This window comes from Vulpes vulpes, chromosome 7, assembly GCF_048418805.1.
Source record: "Vulpes vulpes isolate BD-2025 chromosome 7, VulVul3, whole genome shotgun sequence".
In the NCBI taxonomy this organism is placed as follows: Eukaryota; Metazoa; Chordata; class Mammalia; order Carnivora; family Canidae; genus Vulpes; species Vulpes vulpes.
The window spans coordinates 112,601,736-112,612,717 of NC_132786.1; the positions used below are offsets into that span (position 1 = coordinate 112,601,736).

At 49.3% G+C, this 10,982-nt stretch overlaps 1 long non-coding RNA gene across 1 annotated transcript; it reads right to left on the reverse strand.

The window, feature by feature from the left end:
- Positions 1 to 228: 228 nt before the first annotated feature.
- Positions 229 to 10,117, reverse strand: LOC140599583 (uncharacterized). Its single transcript, XR_012002392.1, has 2 exons — positions 9,881 to 10,117; positions 229 to 4,826 (listed from the first exon to the last, which is right to left on the reverse strand). It is a non-coding gene; the product is annotated as an uncharacterized lncRNA (long non-coding RNA).
- Positions 10,118 to 10,982: the final 865 nt, after the last annotated feature.

Sequence of the window (10,982 nt, forward strand, 5' to 3'; positions counted from 1 at the left end):
CCACAGTGGAGACTCTCTACTCAGTCTCCGACCTAGAAATCAAAGCAGTGCTCCGTTCCCTGCCAATGCACTGTCTGGGACACCAGCCAGGTACCCCGGGAGTGGGAATGTTATTAGATGCTTGCTAAATATTTGTTGAATCTTGCATAAATTCACTTCCTGAAACCTGCTCAGGGTTGGTGAATGGGCAGAGGGGAGTGAGAAAAAGTGCTCTCCTCTTCTAGGAGATTGATTTAGTTATTTTATTAGAAATAGACGTGCAAATTAGCATGTGCTCAGAGCTGGATAGAAATCCATCCATTAACCCAGATAAAATCCAATATATTCCATAATTCTTCTTGCCATCATTGGGTTGTGTTTTTAGGGATTTAAAAGTAACATATCTATAAAACCGAAAGCTGGAGAAACTCTAAAGCGATCTAAGGTCTATCTGAACAAGGAGAAGATATGGTCCTGACCCTCAAGGGGGTGCACCTGAGAGATGCCAAATCATCTCCTCTATATATACTGTCATGAAGAACATCAGTCCTATGAAAATTTGGAGGAATTAAGTTGGGAGGAGGGACCCCTGGGTGGCTCAGTGGTTGACTGTCTGCCTTTGGCTCAGGGCGTGATCCTAGGGTCCTGGGATCTAGTCCCACATCAGGCTTTTTGCAGGGAACCTGCTTCTCCCTCTGCCTATGCCTCTGCCTCTCTCTGTGTGCCTCTCAGCAATAAATAAATAAAATCTTAAAAATAAAGTTGGGAGGAATGAGATCATTTGGGTCAGAGATGGAAGTTATTTATGCAGGGGATGGACATTCCTTCCTTCCTCCCTTTCTTTATTTTTAAAGAAATATAACTGGGCACCACTCCTACTAAGCACTGATGTCTGAATGAGCAAGATATGGTTCTTGGCTCTGCGGTGCTCACAATATTGGAAGAACAGCCAAGTCAACCAGCACTTGCGGTAGTAACTGCTGCCATTCTGTGAGCCATGCTGGGGGAACATAGCAGGGGAGAGGGACCCAACTGAGCTAGCGAGGCTCTAGGGGAGGCTCTCTGGAGGAAGTGCCTCTGGAACTAAATCTTGAAGAATGGGACAAAGACCATGAAGGATAATTCCAGGCAGAAGAAACAGCAGGAAAGGGCTTTGGGAAGGGAAAGAGGTTTGGTTTTGCCGTAGTGAGAGATCTCGGAGATGAGGCCTTAAGAGCTCAAAGGGCAGATCCCGAGGTTTTGTAGACTTTGCTGCAGGAACCTGCCAAGCAGAGGCTGGAGGCAGGGAGTCCCATTAAGACACTTGATGTGACTAAATAGCAATGCAGTGCTATCTGGCTTTGACGGTAGAAAAGAGACAAATGGAGAGACCTGTGGATTCTTTGGGTGTCAGAGTCTGATGTAGAAATTTCCTGTGTTTCTCGGTGTAGTAAGTGGGCTTGGTAGCCAGATGTGGGAGTGACTAATGCCAGATGCCAAGGGCTGAGACTTTCCCTACTTGCAAGGTCAGGAAATAGCCTGTCACCATTGCGTAGATGCTGACAGAAGACCGAAGACTCCTGAGTCAGGGGCCAAAGACTTATTACTCATGGCCACAGCAGGATCCAGAGCGTCAGCAGTCATGTCAGTTCCCTGAGGCCTGAGGCCCGAGGCCCACGTGGGCTGTGCAGCTGGGTCTGTTAGATGTCCCCACACACAGTGGGTTGCCCACAGGAAAGGAATGGTGGGCCTGGGGACCCCAGCACCTGATGGCAGGCCCATCTTTGTCCACGAGGAAGACGTGACCTCCTCCCTCAAGGGTGCTTGCTGCAAATACCATGTTGGGAAACAGCCTGGGACCAGCTACAGAAAGAGCGAGGCCCGGCGAGATGTGTAGAGGTACCAGCTGAGAGTAACAAGGATCCCAGCTCTGGCTCTGGTGAACTGGGGCGACAGACTTAACCTCTCTGAGCCTTAGTTTCCTCATATACAAACTGGACACTTTATAGACTTTGGGGGAGGGTCAAAAGAGGCCATACGTGTACAATACGGCGCAAGAGCCGGTACACAGTGAGAGCTCAGTAAAAGTTAGCTGCTAGAGTCATTATTCTCTCTCAAGCTCTCTCTCACACAGTGTCTCAGCATCTCTCTTCTGCAATTCTGCAACCTTCTGGATTCGGTTTCTGTGTGGCTGCCTCCATCAAGTCCTGCTTTGCCTACCCTCCTCAGGCTGAAACCTCTAACTGGACAGTGCAGAGGCCAGCCTCCTCCAGCAGTGGTGCCTATGAGCTGCTCCCTTCCCTCCAGAATTGTCCTTAGCCCAGCGGGAACCACCTCAGCCAAGGGGCACCCACCCCCTCTTCAAAACCCAGCTAATGACTGATGGGCACCGAGTACCAAAGTCCGGCCTCCCTGTCTCACTGTGGCGTCAACTCCGTGTAGCAGTTCTTGCTCCAGAGCTCCCTGTGGGAAGGCTGAAGCTAGACACGAGCGGAGACCACAACCCTGCCTTCCTCCTTCACTCGCCTTGTCTTGAGAGTGCTCCCTCAATAAATCAAGTGCACCGAATCCCTGCCTCAGGCTCCTGGCAGCTCCTTGGGGATAGGGCTCAGGACTGAGAGTCTGCTTAGTTCTTTTTTTTTTTTTTTTTAAGATTTTTATTTATTTATTTATTCAGAGAGAGAGAGAGAGGCAGAGGGAGAAGCAGGCTCCACTCAGGGAGCCCGACGTGGGACTCGATCCCGGGTCTCCAGGATCACACCGCGGCCTACAGGTGGCGCTAAGCCGCTGAGCCACCGGGGCTGCCCTCTGCTTAGTTCTTGATGCAGGCTTTGCTTCAAGCACCTTCTTTCAGGGCTTGGCTCCATGCTGTGGAGCCCACCAGGGCAACTCTTACTCCCAACCCCAGCCCCCGGTCTCTGTCATGGGAAGAAGCACCAAGGTCCTGCTGGAACAAGAGGGGAGTTTAGATTATACTCAAATCATGAAGCGTCCAACCCCTCTTCTAACTTCTCCGGGCCATGTTTGTACCCATTCTGCCTGTGAAGTTGCTGCTCCGTGGCTTCTTTTTCTGCCTTCTCCTTTGGCCATGAGCGCCTAGGGGGCAGGAGGTAGCTGAGTGGTGGCTGCATCCTCAGCATTCAATGAGGGCCTGCACACAGTAGGTGTTCAGCCAACATTTGAGGAACTGCATTTACACGGGGTGAAAATCAGTGACAGCCAGGACCACCAAAGAAAGCAGATGGCACATGGCCAAGAGACCCCCCCCCCACCCCCGCCCAACCTGGGTAAGATGGAAGATCTCAAATAGAAGCAGCTGCCAGCTCCTGGGTGTAACATGTGCCAGACGCGCTGCGGTCTTAAAATCTTCCTTCGTACGTGCTGTTATCCCCATTTTACTAACGAGGTCATCCAAGCTCAGAAAAAATAAGTCCCTTGACCAGTATAAAGCGTGAGAAAGTGGCAGCGTTTGATTGTGAGCCCTGGTCTGGCGGTTCTCTTTCCACCACGGCAGGGTCTCAGCATCCTGGAGAGTTTGGGTCGCTCTTCCAGGAATCTGAGTCCCTACGGATGCTTGTGCTAGGAGGCCTGGTGGTGGGGAGGGCCGCAGGTGGGCTCCGTGGCTGGCTGGAGGTGGATGGGGGTGGGTGGGTTGGAGAATCAGTCTCTTCTGTTACTGGGACCAACAGTCTGGAGCATCACAGCTGCCGTGAGGATCCAGCAGCAGAGCCGGAGCTGATGCAGCAGGTTGTGCAGCACCCAGGCTGGGCTGGGCCCCCGATCCGCTCAGACCCTCTGGCTCTGGGCAGGCAGGGGCCCTGGGCGCTGAGCTGTGGGACTCTCACGGGGCTCCGTTTCTCATCATCTGAAGGGACAGAGTGGCTGTGAAGCTTTCTTCCAGCTCTGAGTCCCTGGTTCTCAATCAGTGAAAGGTCTGATGCTTCCCATCCCTCTTTGCTCCTCTCTGTGTAAATCCTGGGCCCATGACCAGCGATCCCAGCCCCTCAGTCCCGCCAAGGCGACAGAAAGCCTGACTTTCTCAGCCTTGAAAAGAGCTGAGAGGCTGTTCTCTGGGCTCCCCTCTGCAGGCAGCATTGACAAGGGCTGGAAGAGGGGGGCTTTGGCACGGGAGCCTTCTCGAGTTGTTCCACAGAGGACCTCTTCTCTTTCCCAGGCATAGTGACAAATACTGCTGCTCCCTCTGGCTGTAAGGGCCAAGGGGGTGCAGCCAAGGTTCCCATGCTGGGCTCTTAGGAAAATTGCAAGCGAAGGAAAAAAATGCGCATGGGCTTTTGGCTCTGCTTCTTGACCTGATGCCAGATGGCCACTAGGTTCAAAATTACATCACTATTGACTATCTGAGTAATTTCTCTGTTTGACCATCTTGAAAGAATAGCTACCTTGGCAACAGATTGTTATCGGTTCCTTAATGATTTGGGCTGAGGAACAAGTTTCCTTTATGCTGGAAACCAGTGGCCTGAGAGCTGGGACTGGCCAGCCTCCCCTCCCAGGTCACTGATGGATGCTGCGATACTAACAGACGGAGCTGGGTCTGACAGCCACGTTTGCCTGTTGGGCAGCAAGGACCAGGTCGGCGGAGCTGGGATTCCCAGTGTCACCTGCCCACCCAGCCGTGGGCTGCTCACTGAAGGCTGCTCAGTGCTGCGGGGGGATCTGATGTGACACAGCCGGCACTGCCCCAAGCGCAATCGCCTGTGGGTCCTGCCAAGGCCACTAGGGCTTCTGTTCCTGATGCTTCTGCTCTCCTTAGCTTCTTGCTGCATCTATCTCTCACTCCCTGGATGCCATGCATTGTCCTCTGTGCTTCAGATGAATTTAAAAAGCAAGATGGATTATCCAGGCAGTATCTAAAAGAAATCAAAACCAAATACAAACGTCCTAGGAGATTCACAGCAAAACAGTTGGTAGAGAAAGGTGCAGCGGGGTTTTTAAGGGCCATGTGGAGTTGTAGGGGGTGGGAGGGGAGTTGAAGGTGAGGAAACGATGCTTAGAAAGTTGAGGGGGTTTGGCCAAAGCAACACAGCTGCCAAGTGGTGAGATTGGGGTTTGAACTCAAGTGTAGGGCCTGAAATACTGGGCTATATCAGGGAGCTCTAGAAGAGTCTGAATGTGTCTTTAAAAAAACCAACTCTGTATAATAGCAACTATCTCCATGCCTTTGACCATGCAGGGGATCACAGATGCTGGTGAATGAACGAGCAATTGGCCAGTACGTGCCTCCGAGGTTCTCTCGCTGCACATAGGCTCGGGAGGATAGAGCTGCCCTGCCTTCTCCTGACTTTTGATCTTGGGCTTCAGGGAGGGCAAAGCTCCTGAGCTCCAGGAAACTTCCCGAAAGCCTCCCAAAGGCTTCCTGTAGGTAGCAGAAAGGCTGCCCGGGACAGCTTTTCCAGCTCTGGCGGACAAAGAGGTGACATCGAATCCTCTAGATCCAGAGAAGAAAAGGCAAAGGGGACCAGAATTTTTAGAGGCCAAGTATTCTGAGAGCTTATGTAATCTAATTTCTAATTTACCATGAACCTGTAGTTATTGTGTCCATTTTACAGATTGAAACACTGAGGTCCAGAGAGGACAAAGAATGTGTATTAATAGATTAAGCGTGTATTGTATGTAGCAGACACTGCAATATGGACATGGTCTTCATCTTATAAATACCTCTTTGGGTTGGAAGTAAGAGCACTCACCAGGGGAAGCAGTGGTCATATCTGCAAAACAGAAGATGGAGGAGGAAAATTCTGTTGCCTACAATGAAGTAACTGAGAGCTGGAAAAGGAGTTTCCTCTACACTGTCTTTAGGAGAAGGCCAGTACCCTGGACCCCCCCCCCCCCCCCTCCAGAGTCACTGCACGGCTGTGGCCAAAGGCACGGGCTGGAGCCAGACCACTGGGATGAGAATTCTAACCCTAAAAGTCTCCTAACCAAGCAACCTTGAAGCAAGTCACCTACTGTCCCCAAATCTCAGTTTCCTTAACTGTAAAGTGGGGATAATAACAATCCTACCTCCTAGGGTAACATGAAGCAATTCATGTGAATATTGAAATCATTCAATACATACTAGCGATCGTTATAATTATTCCTTTGTGGGATAGATGGAAAAATTCTTTTAGCAACAAATCCATTGTCCTGTATTTTGTTAAAATACAGGGGCACGTGGGTGACACAGTTGGTTAAGTGTCCAACTCTTGGTTTCAGCTCAGGTCGTGATCTCAGGGTTGTGAGATTGAGCCCCACTGTCGGGCTCTGTGCTCAGATCGGAGTCTGCTTGAGATTTTCTCTCCCTCTTCCTCTGTCCCTCCCCCCTCTCATATAAAATACATAAGTCTTTTTTTTTAAAAAATGACTCGATGTTCTGCTCAAATCCTGTGTCAAAGGCATTTTCCACATTACATGGAATCTCTGAATCCTTGAAATAGTTTGAGTGTTGGAAGTGACCTTTGTTTTTGTTGTGGTAGAAAATTTATGTTTGCTTTTAATTGGTTTGAAAGGGAAAGATGACGGAGGGTGGGCAGGAGAAGGCGTGAGGAGGTCCTGGATGCCTGGTTGGCTCTCCGTGTCCCCACCCGTGCTGGGAGCTCAGAAATGACAGACTCCTTCCTGTGTGTGGCCCCAGGCCCACCACCGACAATAGCACTTTGAAACTTTGGATTGAAAAAGAGAACACTAGACAGCAGTCTGGAAGGACTCCTGACACAAGAGCTAATTCCTCGGAAGGACCTGGACCGTCAGAGATGAACACAAAACAGGGAGAAGCAGTGACAAAAACGACCTCTGTGTCCAAATGAGAGAATAATCTGGCATCCCTGGATTTCATGTTTAGAAATAAGGCCTTTACTGGAGACTGTGGTGTAACAGTGAACAAATGGTGTCTGATGAAGTGTGTGGTTTTCAGAAACATGTCACAGTTACCAGCTCCTGGTCAGCAGTTCGAAGCAATGGCCCAAACTGCTGTGCTCGGTGCAGGCGAGTCTCTGAGCCTCTTTGTGGATACATTTTTTCTCCCTCAGTTTTTATATGAAACCAATCAAATCTCAGGGCTGCGAAAAACCTTTCCCTCGTTAAATCCCCCAGCCGTGACTACGTCATGAGATGGAGAGACTTTATCCCCCAGGCTTTGTCATGGAGAGAACACCAGATTGTTTGGGAAGAATTTTCTTGACACGCCTCTTGGGAAGGAGAATAAGGACCCAAAGACATAGTCAAGCGCTGAAGCAAAAAGGGCAAGAGAGGTTTGTGTTGCCCCTGAGAGGGAGGGCGGAGGACAGTGAGCGAAGGAGTGTGTGGAGTTGGTTCCTACCTTTTTTTTTTTTTTTAATTCCAGTATAGTTAACATAGAGTGTTACATTAGCTTCAAGTGTACAATATAGTGATTCCACAATTCTCTACATCACTCAGTGCTCATCCTAGTAAGCATCCTCTTGAGCCCCTTCACTTATTTCACCCTTCCCCCCACCCGCCTCCCCTCTGGTGACCATCTCTAGAGTTAGAAGTCTGAATTTATATCCTTCAGATCCATCTGTGTCGTTGCAAATGGCAAGACTTCATTCTTTTTTGTGGCTGAGTAATAGTCCAGTGTGTGTGTGAATCCACTCATCTACTATGGACAGTTGGGTTCATACCACTATGGGTTGCTTCCATAAGTTACCACCATGCTTTTATACTCACTACAGTGACTGATTTCAGGCTGTCCCAGTGCAGGTGAATTTCTAATTTTGTAGGGTAGAAACTGGCAAAGGGCCTGAGCTTTGCACTGGAGTGATGTGTGCAAACCTGAGAAGGCAGGCCCTGGGCTGGAGGGGCAGCTGGGGTCTGGGTTACAGTTATTATCCACCTGCCACGTCTGCCATCCCATTAGCAACTCTGAAAGCCAAGTGAGGCCCTGCTCAAGAGTCTGAGCTGTGGACGGGCATTTAGACAGGCCTGGCTCCCTGGAGCCAGTTATAGAGACTACAAGATTATCATCCACTACTACCAGGCAGGGCTGTTCTTTTCCCAAGGCTTTTGGGTGGTTAGAGCCCCGTCCACTTGAGCCAATGCTCCCTCTTTCAGATACATTTAAAGTGAACTTCCAGTTCACTCTAGAGCCATATTGCACATACTATTTGGGTTTGAACTGGGGCTGCAGTGATCAGTTCAGTGAGATACACATACCAACTTTCTTCCGAAAGCATCAGAGATCCTACCAACCTTCCTACCAACCTTTCACTGGCTGCGCGTTCCTCCGGCACCAACTCAAGACTAATTCTAGAATTGCGCCTCCAGCTAACTACAACCTAGTCCCAGTTACTGATGCCAGCCAATAAGAATTTAGAATCCCAGCTTGGCCACTTTCTGGGAAAGTGTGGCCTTTGGCAAGTGACTTGACCATTTGGGACCTATATTAATTTTTTTAAGGCTTTATTTATTTATTCATGAGAGACACAGAGAAAGAGAGGCAGAGACACAGGCAGAGGGAGCAGGAGGCTCCATGCAGGGAACCCGATGTGGGACTTGATCCTGGGATTCTGGGGGACACAGCCTGAGCCGAAGGCAGGCATTCAACCACTGAGCCACCCAGGTGTCCCCAATATTAATTTTCTTAACTGAAAATGAGACTATATGAGAAGCCTTCAGCACATGTTTGGTACATAGCGTATCCTTAAGGAATGGTACGTTTTTGGGAAAGTTTGAAGAATCTCAAACCACGAATAACTCATAATGAAACTAGCTGACATCTACCTACTATTCATAGAACAAATCGATGAAGTATGAATTTATTGATAAACTACTTAAAATTTTCTTTAAGTATTTTTTGCACAAAGGATTCCCCTATAACTTTCCAAAATCGTTCATATCTAATTGCATTCAAATCTTCCCAAAACACGGCTCGTGTTGTATTATTGTCACACTCAGATGTTTTCATTTTCCTTTGTGCTGGCTGAACACTGGGGCCTGGCACTCTTGGTCCACCACAGATACAACCCTGCCCATTTATGAAGCGCTTCTCGTCGCACCCCCGCTGCGGGCACATTTGTCAACCTACTCATCTTAAAATCATGCTCTGTAATCCAGAGAGGAGGCCCATCCTGCTTCTTAGGCCGCCGGACTTGGACAAAGTTGGTCACAAGAAGGGGAGTGAGAGGAGGGAGGGCTGAGTGGAGACGGGCCCCTGCACAAGGGGGGCTGGGGCTGGGGTGCGGGTAAGGTGGGGGAGGTGGGTGGTCACGAGTTGGGGGAGTTGCCAGCAATGACTGTTGGTTGGTAATGAAGAAATGAATGCAGAAACTAGGAAATACAGCTACAAGAGCAAGAGTTGGGTGGTGGGGGGGGGGGGTGGGGCAGAATCCTAGGTATTTATTTTCATGGCCCATAATCTCTTAGTGGCACTGAGTTGAGGGTCCAGTTTTTATGTTCTTCTCCTGGTCTGCACTGGAATCTTCTTGTGTCACCCTAACATGTCAGGAAAGACAGTAAATACACTGTCTTATGTCAACTGTACTTGAGAGAATAAAGGAAGGGACCTGTGAGGGACCTTCAGGCCTGAAGTTCCCACACCTCATTACACCCCACAATACATGGAGGAGCTTTATATATATATATATATATATATAAACCCCTGGACCTAGGAGAGGGCCCCAGAACAGAAAAGACTGGATCGCCAACAGAAAAGCCTACGCGGGATGGGAGCAGTGGTCCGGGGAGAAGAGGGACAAGCAGACCTCAACCTCAGACATTCCCATGTTCCCTTTCGGCTTTTCCCTCCCTCTCCCCATCCCTTGCAACCTCCCTGTCACCTTTGTAATTTGTGCTCTGTTTTGTTCCCTCCCGTGAGAATGAAGGTGCTGGACGACAGACCTGAGAGTCATTTTGACAATATCTAGAAGCGAACTCGGGGATCCCATGCCCCCGCCCCCAGGTCACTCACTGTGCTATCTGGTCTTGATGTTGCCTTCCCGCTGGAACAGTCCAGAAGTCTCTGCTGATTTTGCAAGAATAGGTAGTTGTGGCTCAAAATCTCTTGCTCAATTTTTCAGATCTGGAGATTTTTGCCACAGAACTGTCCCAACGCCAAGAATTCGTACCCCAGAGGCTTTCCTCTCATCATTTAAGATTTTCAAGAAGATAATTTAGCCTCAGTACTGGTTGCCAGATTGACAGCCTTAAAAACAAGAGGTGAAATCCAATCTGGATGGAGCCTGTGCCCGTTGTCTATTTTTAGGGAAAAGATTATTCACCCATATGGCTAGCTGGGAATAGAGTGTGCCTGGGGGGGCGGGGGCAGGCTAGAGATTTAAACGGGCCTTGACCCTAAATCTCTTGGTCTCAATGGAGGGGAGGGGGGAAGCAAGGGGAGGAGTGGGAGGTGGAAGGGACAGGAATTGTTCTCAGTTTAGGGGCATGCAACCCAGAGTTTCCCAAAAACAACTGGATACTTTGCAGAGTGATAAAAATAATCCCTCTTTCTAAAAATAGCCCCCCCACCAGAGGCCTGGATTTAATTACAGTCGCTATGTATTGAGCATGTACCAAGGTACTGAGGCCCGAGCTGGTTCTTTGCAGATGTTATCTCATGTATCCCTGCTCCGACCCCATGAAGCAGGTATTTCTATCCCCACTGACAAATGACATTGAGGGTCTGAGCAGAAAATCAGAGCCAGCTCACCACTTAACCTCGATGGTTTCCGTTTTCCCCAAATCTCCTCGGCCAGAAGTTCCCACACCTCACTGCACAGCAGAATAGACGGAGGAGCTTTAAAATATATATATATATATATATATATATATATATATATATATATATATATATATATAAAGCCCGGGGATCTGCTAAACCACAGGGTTGGGCAGGGGCAGAAATATTCTTTTTAGATTCCTGAGATGATTCGGATGGACAGGCCGCTTTGCTAACAGCTGTCTGAGATGCGGACGGGGACAGGGGGACTTCAGGAGTGCTCGAGGAATGCCACCTCCCTGTTCCTCAGCCTTGGACCCTAAGTGTCCTCCCGCTATTCTCTCAGCCCCTCCAC